This window comes from Protopterus annectens, chromosome 7.part1, assembly GCF_019279795.1.
Source record: "Protopterus annectens isolate FY-2018-M chromosome 7.part1, PAN1.0, whole genome shotgun sequence".
In the NCBI taxonomy this organism is placed as follows: Eukaryota; Metazoa; Chordata; order Ceratodontiformes; family Protopteridae; genus Protopterus; species Protopterus annectens.
The window spans coordinates 399,928,676-399,945,834 of NC_056740.1; the positions used below are offsets into that span (position 1 = coordinate 399,928,676).

The 17,159-nt window shown below is 39.7% G+C and overlaps 1 protein-coding gene across 1 annotated transcript in view; it reads left to right on the top strand.

Annotated features, from left to right (window-relative positions):
* Positions 1-272: 272 nt before the first annotated feature.
* The window catches only part of DCAF1 (DDB1 and CUL4 associated factor 1), a gene marked incomplete in the record, with an annotated part of 1,406,260 nt that continues 1,389,373 nt past the window's right edge, over positions 273-17,159 (top strand). Inside the window, 1 exon segment of the mRNA XM_044078852.1 lies at positions 273-631.

Genomic DNA, 17,159 nt, shown 5'->3' on the forward strand with positions numbered 1-17,159 from the left:
TACTGTCATCTAATACTTGCATGAAGTAATTGTTTTATATTTTAACTCAATATTACACAGAGACGCAGCGACTCAATTTCTAAAAAGTGAGGTTTTATTTTGGCAAAAAAAAAAGATGCCCGGTTCTTTGAACAGGATATGGGGATAGTTTGTCATGCAAAATATTGTTCCATTTTAGGCAAGTGAAAATGTGACAACCCTATGCTTTGCGCTTCAGTGTACTTTGCAAGAGGAATGAGAACTAAAAAGTGAACTAAACAGCATCCCCGACGAAACATCTTGTTTTAAACTTACGAAATTCAGAGGTCCTGTGACATGGAGAAACTACATATCCCACAAAGCCATTCGTGAAAAAATGGTTTTTGATTTTAGAGTTACAACTACAGGCCGGAGAGACAGTATGACGTTTAAGATATGAGACTCTTGCAGTACTTGTCTGGGAACGTGTAGATGGACTTCTGTATTCCTTGTAATACTTAGGGAGGCCGGTGTGGATAACCTGCTGCTGCTGTAGCAGCTTTAGCTGGAGAAACGGGTTGTTTGGGGGGGAGAGTGCCAGCCACGCGCTTGGATCACTGGCACCAGGGTGTACTGGTAGTCACAAACGAGGAGGTGGTGGTCGGTGACTGAGGTAAGAAGCTCCGTTTATGCAATGGTGCATGTAAAGGCCGGCCGGACAGTGCGCTGGTGATGGGCTTTATTATTGTAGTGCTAATTGGCAGGAGTGGTGTGATAAGCTAGTCTGTTAGACTGCTGGCTTTCTGCTGGCTGGATTAGGATAGCGTATTGTGAATTGTTTGGGACTTATGGCCTTGTAATAGTTTTTAGAGTTCTTTTATTTACACACCTTTATTGTAATAATTTTTTCCATGTTTCCACCACACTGCATTTGTCCACACTGCATTTGTGTTAAGAAGTATCACAGCAGTTTCAGTCTTCTGATGATTTTTTTTTTTGGGGGGGGGGGGGGGTTATCATTTTCCCTCAAAGTGCCATAGGTTAACTCATTTCTCACGAGTTACTTTTACCTTTAGAGGATGATCTCTACAAGATCTATAAGATCTATTAGTTTGCGGGTGTTTCCCTCACCTGGTGCATTTCCTGGATCCGTTATTTTGTGTTCAGCAGGTGGCATATCGCCCATTTAGAGCTAATATGAATAATGCGTGTTTGTTTTTAAACTTCGTATGCATACAGAGCGTGCATTGTGTTTATTACTTGCATTTGTCCAGTGTCTTAATAATTAAGATGTGAAGCGAAGTTATTGGGGGTTGCTGTGTGTATCTGTGCATATAGAAATAACAGAGCAGTTTCTAAAAGCTTTGCATGTAATATCAGTACTGTATAAATATCGCCCTGTATGTTTTGATGTCCCAGTTTTTCATATCTTGTACATTTATTGTCACGGAGTTTTTGTTCGAATGCGGTTGTGCGGTCATCACACGGATCCGGTTGGATACTATTTCAGTTGTAGCTGTGCGGTATAGGTACTGAATAAAATATAGAATTTTTGTTTATTTTTAATTTACCAAAGTTATACAATTTACAGTATGGTGACATATACGAAAAAGTACGTTGATATAGGGGACATTGTATGCATTTCAGGTAGATTTTTGACATTTTTTTGGCAGTAATATTCATAACCTTTCAGAGAGATTTTGATATAAAATTGTATACGTATATTCGGTGCATTTTTAACAAAAAAAAACATTGACTTTCACACTTATGGGATTGTCTTAATTTTGTATGCGACTGTAAAGGGATATTTACACACTTATTTTCCTTTTACTGTTGTAGACACTTGTGTGTCTGAGGTAGATGTGAATGGAGAGAGACATTGGGGGGGGGGGGGGGGGACGACTCTGCTAATAGAGGCAGTGCTGGGATTTGTGAAGCATGTATATTTTGAGTGTGTCTTAAGGGATTCTAACCATTTTTAATTCTTTGTTATTTTTGAACTCTTAGCTTATGAGACATCAGCGAGTGCCGAGTGTGTGTGTGTGTGTGTATGTATATGTGTATATATATATATATATATATATATATATATATATATATATATATATATATATATGTGTGTGTAAATATTTTTATTATAATTGGAGAGTTTCCAGACGTACTTGTTTATGCATGTCCATGATTGTTGTTGAACCGCACCATTAATATGCCGCCAGAGGATGTAGTGGTTGAAGGAACGTGATAATGGCCTATCTATAAATAGAAAAATTAGTGATGACTACTTTTAACAATGTACAGATTATGAGGGCTTTCATTCTTCAGTGGGATGTACTTTGTTTAATAATTATTTTGTACATAATAAACACTAGGATTGAAATCGGTAGCATTTTGTTGTTGCACAGTTTTTTACACATATGTATGAATATTCAGAGTATCCGTCCCCTTTCCTTTTATAACTAGGGATCAGGTCATCATCTACTCTCTCAAATGCAAAAAATACAGCCTCCATGGGACCTGATAACATCCCAGGCTGCATCCTACATGAATTAGACAGGAACTTGCAGCACCATTAGGCGCCCTATTCAACCAAAGCCTGAGTACCGGTTTTCTCCCAGCTGAGTAGAGGACAGCCACTGTCATCCCTTTGCTCAAAGGTGGAATGTCCACTGATCTGGGAAATTATAGACCTATCAGCCTAACTAGCCTGATCGGCGATACTGTAGTTGAGGGCCTCACCAGTGCGCAGAAGTGGACGTGTCACAAATTGAGTGACAACCCGGTCTGCATATTTAATTTGCTCGTGCATACATAACACTTAAAATATTAAATGTACACAAAAATAAGCGACACTTTTAAGGGCATGAATGGCACACTCGTCCGCACATGGTGCCTAGCTTACCTGGACGAGTTTGTGTGGAGAAGCAGATATGGCAATGACTTTGATACTTTATTTGTTAACTTGCTGAATCACATACGTGAATTCCCAAGAAGCTGTTCTTAGTAAAGCTCTCCTGCCAGTGACACTGAGGAAGAGTCAGATGTGACACCAGCACCAAAAGAAAAAAAGTGTCCGTTTGGACATTAATTGGGACACTGAACCATCATCACATTCTGACTGTGATAAAGAGAACTTTAATGCTAACATAGTAAAAATCCTGATGACATTTGTTTTCACGGTTTCGTTTCTTTGCGGATTATAGTACAATAATAATTATTCATTACAGATTATAGTGCAATAAAACCTGTTAATTACAGATGTTGGTAACAGTTTACTGTTATATATACAGTCGTATTAACATGTCAGTTCGCTTTTTCTTTGGTTGTACATTTGGAGGGAATGCATATTCATGAATGGGTGGGTTTTGGGTGGGTCTTGCTACTGCGCATCTGGTGAGCCCCTCCACTACAGTGTCGCTGCCTGATCTGCAAGGCCATGGAACGGATTATCATGGACCTCATTAACAAGGACATTGGCAACCTCTGAACACTCGATCCCACACAGTTTGGCTTTGTCAAGGGGAGGTCATGTCTGTTAAATTTAGTCGATTTTTTTTGAGACAGTCACCAAAGACATGGATGAGGAGAAGACTGTGCACACCACCTACCTTGACCTGGCCAAAGGCTTCGATGCTATTCCCCACTCGGGCTTAATAGATAAACACTTTCAGCTAGTTATCAGTCCATATATTACCAGATGGGTAACCAACTGGCTCACTGATGGAACCCACCTAGTCAAACTAGGGGAAGCCACCTCAAGCAGTAGACCCTTATCGAGTGGCGTACCCCAGGGTTCGGTCTTGGTGCCTCTTATTTGGGATGTACTTTTCTGAGGTACAGGCCAAAACCAGTGGACTATGGCTGACCAAGTTTGCAGATGACTGCAAGTTGGGAGCCGTCTTCCATTCCATTAGTGATGTGGACATCCTCCAAGAGGGTCTCACCCAAATAAATGACTGGTGCCAGAAACATGGCCTCAAGCTGAATACAAAAAAATGCATCATCATCCCCTTTGGGGAGAGCGATGTCCCCACAGTTTATTAATAACAACATTCTAAGCACGCAGTCAGTCGTGAGGGATTTGGGCACCCAGATTGATAGCAATCTGATTTTTGACTACCATGTTGCTCCATTGTACGTAAAGCTTTCTACATGGCCCACCTCATAAGTAAGATTATCTCATCCAGGGACAAGGAGGTCATAACATCCCTGTATTCTTCCCTTATGTTGTTGGGTCGTTCGGCTTTTCCCGGTTAGGGGTCGCCGCAGCGGAACTCCGGTCCGCTAATGATTGGCAGTTGATTTTTACGTACCGAGTTGCCAGCCCTGACGCACAACCTTCAACGAAGGAAGGCCCATTCACGCATGTCTCCACGCAGAAGACTCTCTCTAGCTGAGAGTCGAACCGGACAGCGTCTTACTGTGACGCGAACGCTACCGCAGCACCACCACGGCAGATCCTGTATTCTTTCCTTATAAGGGCCCATATTGAGTATTGTGCCCCATTCGGCATGTACCTCTCAAAGCACATGCAGCAGCTGGAGAGACCACAGAGGTTCTTCACCAGGAGAATCCAGGGCCTCAAAAATCTACCATACACATGCTAAAAGCCCTATCCCTCTACTCTGTTTCAGGCGATATTGTAGTTGAGGGCCTCACCAGTTCCTTTCGCGCAGAAGTGGGTGTGTCACAAATTGAGTGACAACCCGGTCTGCATATTACTTGGGGTTTTCGACAAACTGGCAGATTCTCTCTCTCTCTCTATATATATATATATATATATATATATATATATATATATATATATATATATATTTATTTTTTTTTTACATTTTAGGTCAATTGAAACTTGCCATTATACACTATGTGCATATCAAAGTTCAGTCCTGCTGCAACACCCTGTAATACTTAGACTTAACCCCACAACTGAGTGAAAGAAAGAAGCGGTTACACTTCGTTACAATCGCGTGCTGTACTGACAGCACATAACCGTTCAGTGTGTCAATATGAGATTTTGGTGACTGTTTTGACTATTAAAAGCACTGTGACAACGGAAACACTTTAGTTTAAATAAGAAGCTATTACATACACGTTGTATCAAATCCATAATTTTAGCAGTTGGCAGTCCTCTTAAGAAACTGAAATACCCCAAAGTCGAAAGTGTTTAAAAAAAATGTCGGTTCATGCCATACTTTCAGTTTACTGTTATATTTACTATCCTATTACAATGTCAAGTGCACTTTTTTTTTCCTTCGGTTGTACATTGGGAGGGAATGCATATTCATAAATGACATCACGGGGGTGGGTTTTGGGCATGGCTTGCTACTGCGCATCTGGTGAGGCCCTCAACTACAGTATCGCCCTGTTTCATACCGACTCCTCAGAGGTGACCTCTGTCTGGCATAGAAGGCGATCTGACCCCACCTTGATGGGACTGCTGCATATATCCACAAGTCAAGCTCCACTCAAGTAACATGCACACGAGGCCGCAGCCTGGTCTGTGACATCAGTAGGACTTGGTGGCAGGACAGATTTGTGTCCCAGAGACACTCTCCACATCAAGCAGAGTACCACTTTATCTGGATAACTAACTGGGGAAATAGAAAATACATCCCTGGATTCCTCCTGTGTCCCTGCTGGACAGGGGCATCAGGTGCTGATTTGTCTATGCATGGGCCAGGCTTATAAGGGCCTCTGGGCCAATAGTCTACTAATTTCCTATGATCCTAGATATTCTATAATTTAGCTGCATTTGAAAAGAGGATCGTTTAAGTGTTGCTTGTTAAATAGTTGTGCAACTTTGTGTTATCAGGTTAGGTGTAAAACTGGAAACTCATTTGAGTCCCTATCATGAGTGACCTGAGTTGTAAGGAAAGTTTGACTAGCTATAAGTAGTGCATTGCATTGTTTAGATTCATAAACCAAAGAAAAAAGCACCAAAGAAACCGTGGATACTGCTTTTTAATAAAATAAATAAATAAAATCATCCAAAGTAATTCATGGTAAGTGCTTTCATCACAATTAAAATGACTTCATCAGAACAACTGACTAAGAATATGCTCCACATTTAAGTACTCTCCCTCCAATAACTGCAAACCAGTCAATTAACTAATTAATCAGCCTTTGAACATTTAAAGTGCCAAGTGCACTTGGTACTTTAAATGTTCAAAGGCTGATTAATTGGTATCCACGGTTCCTTTGGTGCTTTTTTTCTTTGGTTTATGGTTTTCTTTGCACCAACACACCTATTTTTTGGTTATTGTTTAGGTTCAGTTTGAAGGTTATTTGTGTGCACTGTCTTGCAGGATGGTTTGACCAAAATAAATTTCCTTTAACCACTGCATTTTCCTAATCTGCTTGATGTGCACTTCTTGTATATGTTGGATCGTAGGAAGTTGCTAGGCTGATGTCCCTAAGGCCCTTACAAGCCTAGCCAAGTTCTACCCTTATTTCCACGTTCAGCAATTAATGCCATGTCCAAGAGGGACACAGTTGGAAACCCTGGGTTGAATTTAAAGTTGCCCATCCAGGTGTCCAGATTGCATTTGAAGAAGGCCAATGAGGTGCACTGTTTGATATGAAGTGGGAGTCTGTTCTAAATGTGTGGTTATCTCTGGGAGACAAATCTGTCCTCCAGCAGGTTGTATTAATGTCACATACCAGGTTAAGATCTTTAGAGTGAGTGACTCGTGTACCATTTGACTTATGGAGATGCAGCATTTCCAATAAAGCAGGATCAGCGATTGCCTTGTATGCAAGGCAGAGATCACCTCTTGAGTAGTATGTATGAAACAGAATAAAGTGATAGTGATTTCGGATGATCCACATAGGACAGATGCTGAAGACTGTGAATTTTCCTTGTGAGGAACCTTTGTGGTTTCTCCCTGCTATTTATATACTGATATGTTCTCTGAGCACGAATGATCTCAAGTATCTGCAGTCAGTAATTGAGCACAGTGTTACAGTGATTTGTAAAAAATGGATTGGTATACTGGTTTTCTGCATTTTGCAGTACTGTGGACATTGAGGCACCAACACACCTATTTTTTGGTTATTGTTTAGGTTCAGTTTGAAGGTTATTTGTGTGTACTGTCTTGCAGGATGGTTTGACCAAAATAAATTGCATTTAACCACTGCATGTTCCTAATCTGCTTGATGTGCACTTGTATATGTTGAATCATAAGAAGTTGCTAGGCTGATGTGCCCACATGTGCTGCCCCATTGGGGTACTATAAGTAGGTTACTGCATACTGTGTACAGATCACATGAAAATGATTTTCTGCAAATGGGTGTGATTATTAGAAGTTTAAGTAAAGCAAACTGTTCTTTATCAGATATGCAGCACCCTGTCCTAAAATTATGTAAAACTATCGGATTCTACTAGATAAAAAAATGGTTGAATTCATATAATGTCTGAGTTGAGGTATTTTTTCCCATGTCGTCTTCCCATAGAATTAGTATGTTGTCCAAATATCTGTAGTAGTTTATTTATCACGCAAGTCTGACTGTTCTATAAAGTACCCATTTTCAGCAGAGGTATGGGCAGAAAAGCTCAAAATCCGACTTGCCCGAAACTCAAAAGACCAAGACAAAAATCTTGATATTCAAGAAAGCCAACCATCCGGAACACTTACAGATCACTAACTGTAAGCAACCACTTGGCCAGCATGCTGACCTTTGCTCCTTACCTACTTGGTAGTGCGATCTCGGAGCTGGTTTCTTTAGCTGTGTGTATGTAGGGGGTGCAGTCCCCCACATGGGTGGGTGTTTGTGTGCTTCGGTGTTGGTGTGTATGTGGGTTCTGCGATCAGTTAATTACCGTTCGTGTTTTGTCTGTGTTCTGGGCAGTCAGTCTTCCTGGATGTTGGGTTTTTCATCTCAGGTAAGTGGGATTTTGGGTTTCTAATGGGGATTCATAGATACATACGGGTAACACATGAGTTTGTTAGAATGAAAAACATGACAGTCATAACATTCAAGAACAAAAAAGTATTATACTAGTTTGTCAGAATGAAAAGTTCAAGAGACATAAAGCCACCATTCATTCAAGCACAAATAGGAAAAACCTGATAATAGGAAAATGCAGGATTATTTACATAGCAGATAATTTTTATATAATGTATTAATATTCTAGAGGTCATAAGATATAATAGATTTTATTGGTGAAAGGGTAGGATAGTAAGAGTAGATAAAGGGGATAGTAGGGATGTATGTATGTAGAAAAGGTACAAGTATAACCTCAAGTTAGTATTTGTAGAGGGAGGGTAGGGTATGTTCAGTAGCAGGGATAGAATAAAAGAGGTAGAAAAGGTATAAGTGTACCTCAGCCCGAGCTAATGCAGGAGCAAATCCAAGCTTTGTTAAAACATTCTTTGAGAGCTTTTGAAGCAGGGCAGGTTAATAGCAGTTTTGATATTTAAAGGAAGGGATTTCCATAGTTTTGCCACAGAGCAGGAGTAAATGTTTAGGTCTGGGGTTTTGTTCGGTTTATAAATTGTGAGAAAAAGATGTTTGTCTTCAGATCTCAGATGTTTGGGATATAAAAGTTGATTAATGGGCTAAGAGCAGGACAAGGTAGTGGGTTGTGGATGATATTGTATAAACTAGTAAACTGTATTAGAGATGGAGGGGGAGCTCAAGCCATCTTGGAGAAAGCATAGGCTTCACAGTCCTGAGAGGATTGCATTTATGGCAAATTTGGCAATTTTTGCTATAGCAGGCTTAAAGGGTTTTTATTTAGGGAGCTATATAATTTCGTTGGGATTGGGACCTCGTATATTGGTTGGGACAAGAGGTAGGTTTTGGCCAGGGTAATTTTTGTAGATGCAGTGAGGAAGTTTGCATTCCTGTATAGGGTGCCTAATTTTTGTTGGGTTTTCTGAGTTTGACCTCCACATACAAAATACTATCATCAGTTGTGACTCCTAGTAGTTTTGTATGCTGAGCCAGTTCAATTTCAGTATTGTTAGCTGGCAAGATCTTGAAGTTTGTTTTGTCGTATTTGTGTGTTTTGTGGGTGAAAAGGAGCTTTTTGTTTCCTTTTTTCTTTAGGTTCAGTGGGAGCTGAGCATTGGAGAGCTAGGTGTCTATGGAGGGGAAAACTTGCTGTGTTTTTTATTGATGATTCTCGTATACCCAGAAGCAAATACATACTTCACTTCCCACAACCATAAAGCCATGTTGGTGAAGACTGGGGCTAAAAAAGCACCCATGGCAACCCCTATTATCTGCTTGAAATATTCCCTATAAGTGTAAATAGTTATTTATTTTTTTTTACATTTTTGTTTGATTTTACATATTCCAACAATGATTCAACAGTTTGAAACAAAATAAAACTATAATGCCCATAACAAGAATTATATACATAAAACCATTTAGTACTTTTAAAATTCTGCCAGGCTATACATTGATGACTTACATTTCTAGTTCTCATTTTTACAAACTGATTTGGCTAGATAGATAAATTCACCAGGAAAAGAGAGAATAGTTGTACATTTCCAGTCTTTAGTTATAACTTTCCTAGCAATAGCTAGGACAGAGCAAAGAAGCACTATTTGCGATACTAGAATAACATCTGGGACATTGAACAAAATCAAGGAATTTGTAATAGTGCAATTATCTGACCACAGTGCTCGGCAAAAGCTTCTAAAATCGGTCCAGAAAGATGACACACTATTCCATTCTGTGATCATATAAACCCAATCTGCATCAAGGGCTTCATTGCAGTTCTAGTCATTTTATTTTTTTCTGATAAACATAGGTTCATAGGTTCATAGGTTTATACTAGGCTATCTGCCCTAAGGCATTTATAAGCCTAGCCCAAATTATTGTGGCTTACGCCACCCCTTATATGAAAAAATACTGTGCCCATTAGTTTGTTGTGCCTCTGTCCAGCAGTGACCCAGAGATGATTCCTGGGGTAAACCTACGATCTCCCATCCACAGGTCTAGATTTCTCTTGAACAGAGTCCGCGAGGTGCTCTGCCTCACATGGACCGGGATTTTATTCCACAGCATAGGGAGTCTCTGAGTGATAAATCTATCCCTCCAGCACATCCTATTTATATCCGTGCTAAGGTTTAAGTCGCTTGCTCTAGTGGTTTTGGTGGATTTGGATTTTTGAGGTGGAGCATGTCCATTAATTCCGGGTTGGACATGGCCTTGTATGTCAGGCACATGTCACCTCTGAGCAGACGGTATGCGACTGAATAGAGCTGGAGTTTCTTCAATCTGGCAGCATATGACAGATTTTGGAGTCCCTTTATCCTTTTGGTGAGGAACTTTTGGGGTCTCTCCAATTGCTGCAGATGTCGGGTGAGATACATCCCGAATGGGGCATTGTACTCGATCATTGGTCTGATAAGTGAAGAGTACAGGGGAACAATGACCTCACTAGATCTGGATGTGAATCCCGATCAGGTGGGCAATGTAGAAGGTCTTTCTAACCACTTTAGCAATGTGAGTGTCAAAAGAAAGGCCACTGTCAACCTGGGTCCCCAGGTCCCTGATAACCTCTTCTGTGCTTAGTGGATTGCCACCTATATGGTAGCTTGGGGTTACCTTGTTTTTCCCGAAGGGTATGACTATACATTTTTTGGCGTTTAACTTCAGGCCATGGCTCTGGCACCAGCTATCTGTTTCCGTGAGTCCCTTCTGAAGGATATCAGTGTCCGATGCACTTTCCACTATGGCGCCCAGTTTGCAGTCATCTGCAAACTTTGTCAGCCAAAGTCCTCCCATGTTGGCCTGTACTTCTGAGAAGTAGATGCCAAACAATAGGGGCCAAGGACCGAGCCCTGTGGGACACCACTTGTGACCGGCTTGGAGTCTGACACAGCGCCAGCAACTCTAACCCTGTGGGTTCTGTCCTTAAGCCAGTTTGCAACCCATCTTGTGACATATGGGTTTACATTTAAGCTGGTAAGTTTTCTACAATACCCAAGTGGGGTATTGTGTCGAAGCCTTTGCAAGGTCAAGGTAGGCTGTATGGACTGCCTTTCCCTCATCAATGGCCTTGGTGACTATTTCAAGAAGTCGACCAAGTTCAAAAGGCATGATCTTCCCTTGACAAAGCCAAACTGGGTCGGGTCCAATGTCTGCAAGTCCCCTATATCTTTGTTTATGAGCTCCATTATGATCCTCTCCATAGCTTTGCAGACTAGACTTGTTAAGCTTATGGGGCGGTAATTACCAGGGTCCGTAGAGGCGCCACCTTTGTGGAGTGGGACCACAGTTGCCGTACGCCACTCCTTGGGCACGTATCCTGTGGTAAGGCTGAGATTAAACAGCTGCCTTATGTGCGGGTTTAATTCCTCATTTAGCTCGTGTAGCACACAGCCGGGGACACCATCCGGTCCCATTGATGCTGTGTTTTTAGCTTTAGAGAGAGCAGCTTTCACCTGCGCATTTGAGATGTCCGGGAGGCTACACTCGGGGGGGAGAGGGGGGTGAAGTTTGCACTGAACCTGTCTGCCAGTATGTTGGCAATGTCTGTGGGTTCAGTGATTTTTGTATCATTTTGGACTAATTCTGAGCATATCTGTGAGTTTCCACCCAGGTTCCTAACATAGCTGAAAAAGGCCTTATGATTGTCCTTTGAATCCATGGCAATTTTTCTCTCAAAATTGGCCTTAGTTGATTTTATGAGTGCTCGTATTTTTTTACTAATAATGATCAGGGGTGACTTCCCTTTTATGGATTTTGTTCTATCATATAATAGCTTTCTCCTCTTATTGTAAAGTTTGTTAATGGCTGGGGTCCACCAGACTGGACGTTTGCCCTTTGTGGAAAGAGTCTTGGTTTTATTTGGGATTGCCTGATCCATGCAGTCCTGGAGGTGTTCATAGAAGGCATTTGTAAGGGCTAACGCAGCTTGGGTTGTGGTTTCCTCTGACTCGGGGGCCTTGAAGGATACCACACCAGTCTTGAGTAGTGTGAAGTTTGCTTTAGAGAAGTTCTTCACTATGGTCTTTTTTGTTTGGGGTGGGGGCGGGATGTGGATTTCCAGTGAGATTAGTTTATGATCAGATCTCACCAATGAGGGATATACTTCCGGTGTGGAGCATTTTGTCCCCATGTTTGTGACAATGAGATCTAGTATATTTTCTCCTCTCGTGGGAACAGTGACTAGCTGTTCCATGGCATTTGAATTTATGAACTCCAGGAACCGTTGGGCTAGAAAGTTAGGGCTTGAGTAATGTTCCCAGTCTATATTCGGTAGTTGAAGTCACCCAATATGATGGTGTTTGGAGATACATTTATACCCTCCAGTGTCTTCAGGAAGGCTGTGTGGGGTTCCTGAGTTTGAGAGGGTGGCCTGTAGCATGCTACAATTTGTAGAGCAGTTTTGCCTATTGTTAGTTGCACCTGGATGGTTTCCGAAGCTTCATGCGTTGCCACCAACCTGGAGGTGTGAGTATCCTTTATGAATATGGATACACCCTCCTTTTGTGGAGTGGTCCGGGTTTTGGGGCCGGAACGCATGATATGAGGTAAAACCTAATAGTGCCGGGTGCTCTCAGGAGCCTTGAACCAGGTTTCAGTTACAGCACAGACATCGATGTTCTCCATACTGAGAAGGGCCTCGAGTGCGTGCATTTTGAGATTTAGACTTCTGGCATTGAGCAGCATTACCCTCAATTTCTTCCCATTTTGTTTTCTAGGGTGGTAGGTTTAGAATTTGAGCCTTGCCTAAAAAGGCACTATGGGGGTGGCAAGAGCCTTAGCCAATATCCGGAATCCCAGGGTGACAGGTGCAAGCCGTCCCTTGCGAGCAGCGTGGCTTGTCAAGCATGTCATCCCAGGCAGACAGACACTGGATCCCCTTTGAATGACACCAGACATTAAGCCAATTGTTAAAGCTGATCATCTTGTCTCTATATTGTGGCATCATTCTTGGTGAAGGAAGGATACTGCTCAGGGTTAGGGTCATACCTGCCTGGGCTACATAATCAGAGAGCTCCTCTATGTCTCTTTTCATGCAGTCCAGGGAGGTGCGTCTCAGGTCGTTCACACCAGCATGGACAATGACTGTGTCATATTTGTACTTGCTGTGGAGTGACCCGAGTGCTTGTGTTATGTGGCGGATTCTAGCGCCCGATAGGCAGCTTACTGTGACCCTCTCCTTGTTCAGCCTGGTGAGTGGGACGTCAGTGTGTCTGACTATGGAGTCACCTATGACAAGTATGTTTGGTGTTGTATTTGGCCTTAAGGGCTGTGACTGCTTTGCACACTGCTTTTGTGGTTTATGTGTTGCTTGTGGGGTGTCTTGAGGTAGCAGTTGTTTGGGTGTCTGCTTTGGAGGCCTCTGCTGTTTAGGTAAATTTTTACTCAGAGCCTCCGAGTATGTCTTTGTGTGTTTATGTGTTTGATTCAGTGGAGTGGTAGCATTATGTGAGGCTGGTTTTGTGGTGTGTGTAGTTGCCTTCTCCTCCTGTCTGGTCTTGCCAGTCCTGAGTTGAGAGAGCTCAGCCTCCAGTTTGGCTAAATAGCTGCATCTCTCGCAAGTATTTGTGTTATGTGGGAGGAGGAGAGGGTTGTCAGCACTTTTGTGGGGTGTTAACAAAATTCTTTGTAAAATTTCCATGTATAAATCTTCCAGTTTCGAAAAGACGTTGATTTTCCTGCAGATTTTAAGTATAGTTTCTTACTTTTAGAAAATTCTTCTTTATTTTTGTCGAGTAATTCCAGCATAACATTTCAGGGGAAACAAATTAAATTGTAATATCTTACATATGATTGACAAGTATGACTTGCCTTTAGATGGATTATTATTTATTTGAGAAGAGAAGTCTAAGATTTTTATAATTTTTTTTTTATAACTAATGAATAAATAAACGTTCCCAACAAAGTAAATACCTCTCTGTTCGCAGTTAATAGAATAACAACAGTTCCAAATAATGACCAAGGGGCAACTAAAGCGTAGCAAAAACTCCAGCTTGTACTATCCACAAAGCAAAGAACGTTTGTTTTCATAAAAATAGAATCTGAGTTTTATTTTGTATACAAAGAGGTAAGCGCTTTCACGTTAGCTTCATCAGAAGGTTAAAATTTGAAAATCCTTATTCAGCCCTTGTGTACATGTCAAATCTCATTAATCAGTTAAACTTTTAAAGTGACATTCAACTCCCTTTCCATAACAATAAAAAAACTCATCATAAAAAGCACAATAAAAAACAAATGTAGATTATTACAATAATTATGGTACTTTGTCATTATAAATGATTTATAGAAGCAAGTCTTATTAACTAGTAAACTGTTGTTTGTTGGACTTGCTTATAATATTTAATCTACACTGGCAATAAGATGCATTCAAAATAAATATATGCAACAAAATATTAACAGATATCTCGTTTCATTTGTAAATAATATTATTCATCTATCCCTGTAAAACTCAAAAAATGACGAAAATCCATAACATTTTGCCAGTGAAGTAAAATTGACTACTATGCCTTGCCATTCGGCTACAATGAGGTGTTTCCAAAATTTATGGTATACGCTAAAATCGCTTTTAACTGAAATACTTTAACTATAAGAAAGGGGGACAAATTGTTCCATGCACTCGACCAGTGTATTAAACACATAATCAACTGAAAAGTACTTCATCCCTAGGTTTACCATAAATGCCTTACATGGACGATCTATATTTAGTACACTGAAAACATATATATACATTAACTATTAGATTGCTATGAGTAATTAAAGTGAAAACACATTACAACAGTATCATTAATAACCTTACTCTTCCAATGTAAATGTTCATAATAAAGCATTAGCAGAATGCAGACTCGGGATAAACAGTTTTCTGCTTGCTACCTTTATTAGTGCGTGAGGTTCAGAGTCTTGTGCCGCTATGCTTGAAGACTATATTATTTTAAACTACTAAACAGGTGTTTAACATTCACTGGTTTGTAATGTGTAACTCCAAACCTTAAAACACTGTCTAATCACTAACTATGAGCGATAAAATACAATTGTCTCATAACTTGTGTGCATTTACCTGCTGTAGACCAGCTAGTAGCTGTAAAATATAAACTATAATTCAGCTGGTAGCAATGATGTTGATTAGCTGACTCGTATATCTTGTATAGATGGAGTTACTATAAAAAATGTGTATGAAAAATATGTATAGAAAATACAAATGTCTTACATATATACTATAGAGTGTCTGTTAGATGCCATGTTTGAATAAGGCATTTATTATAAATATAAAAGCATGACGGTACTGAATATTTACTTCGTGGAAAAATATATAGATATCCTACATATATTCCATGAATATGTCTCTTAAATGTAATATATAGATTTACATTACAGTGCTGAACATTTCTCATCACTTCCGATTTGAAGTACAACTCCAGCCATGTATCTTTCATAATATCCTGATAAATTGCTCATGCTTGTTCCCTGGTTTCTACTAGTGTCAGGAACAAAACTATTATGATTAAACCGAGGAAGTATATAGTTCCATATGGGCGTAATCCAACTCTGAAACATCAACTAATACTACCATTATAATATCTATCCATGATGTGTAATTGTAATTATGAAAAATATGTAGGAATGGCTGATTGAGCAACCCTTTTATATTTACTGTACAAACAATTTATTAAAGTTCAAACCATGTACGTGCTGAAAACTTGGTTAGATGGATAAAAATACTAATTTAATAGATTTATTCATACATTTTTATTCCTAATGATATTTTTGTTTAAAGTTGAAAGTAATAGTAATTGATAATAACTAAGATTCATGAGATAGTGAGTTTGGTTTAACTATAGGGGGCATTATACTTACTTAGTAGTGAGGCGTCTGGCTCTAAGTATAGGTTTAATCGAGGCTCTTTCATTCAGACCCTTACCCTTATCTGTCCTTAATCTTATCTGCCCTTAATCTTACTATCCGATTAACTTCCTTGTGTTCAGTGTTGTTGTGGATATTCCCCTCTCTTATAATGGGGGCTATGTGATCTATAACCATAAATTTAAAAATATGCTCTGGTCCTTCTGCCATAACGTGTTTGGCAAGTGCATTAATAGTATAACCTATCCTTATGGCATGTAAATGTTTTGTTGTTCTAGTCCGGAGCATCCTATCGGTTTTACCGACATAGAATGATTGGCATTTCTGACAAATAGCTAAATAGACTATATGTTCTGTACTGCAATTGGCAGATACCTGAAATTGGTAAAATTGTCTTGTCTTGGGATGGACAAAACTATTCCCTGTTTCAATGTGTGTGCAAAAGTTACATTTAGAACAACTATGTACCAATATGGGTCAGATTGTTGGTATTAGTTGGATGAGACGGGAGCCTCTTCAAGTTAGGTTTATTTTTATATGGAAAACTCTGTTTATCACCTACTGTTTGCCTTGACTCCTCATTACTTGTAAGTATACGCCAATGTTTATCTGTTATAGCCATTATATCTTTATAATCATTGCTGTAGTACATAGGTATTTTTAACTTTGTACTAGTTTCCTTTTGACAAAAAATTTGTACTTTGTCCGAAAAATATGGGGTTGCTCTATCTTGCCTCAATTGATCAATATTTTGCAGACCTGTATGGATTTCTCTTTGTATCCATGTTGAAGGAGTCTATATTTTAAAGTTATTAATTTCTTCTTGATATCCTTTCTCTGTAACATTTAATTGAGATATTCTCATACTCTGTCCTTTTAGTAATGTTATTGAATATATATGGAGGATGCATACTGCGTCTATGTAGGAGCGTATTTCTATAGCATGCTTTTCTATGCACTCCGGTGTTAACATAATTTTTCATAATTTTTCATTACCCGCTCTATAAATACATCCAAATATTCAATTTTGGTATCGGAATATTTTGAGGTAAATTTTAGGTAGTCATATGGTTTATTGTGACTATATAGCTATCTAATTTATCTTGACTCCCTTCCTAAATAAAAAAGACATAATCAACAAACGTCTATAGAATTGGATGTGTTTACGATGGTATGCATTCTGAAAGAGTACTTCTTCCCACATTGCTAAAAACATGTTGGCGTAGCTATTGGCACGTGCCCATAGCCACGCCATCACGCTGGATGTGTATTTTATTGTCATAGACAAAAACATTATTTTCCAATATGATTTCCAGGAACATGGTAATGAGATCTATTTTATGATCTGTATATTGGCTGTGCTTAGTTAAATATTTCTTGATAGTGACGACTCCTAGGGCAAT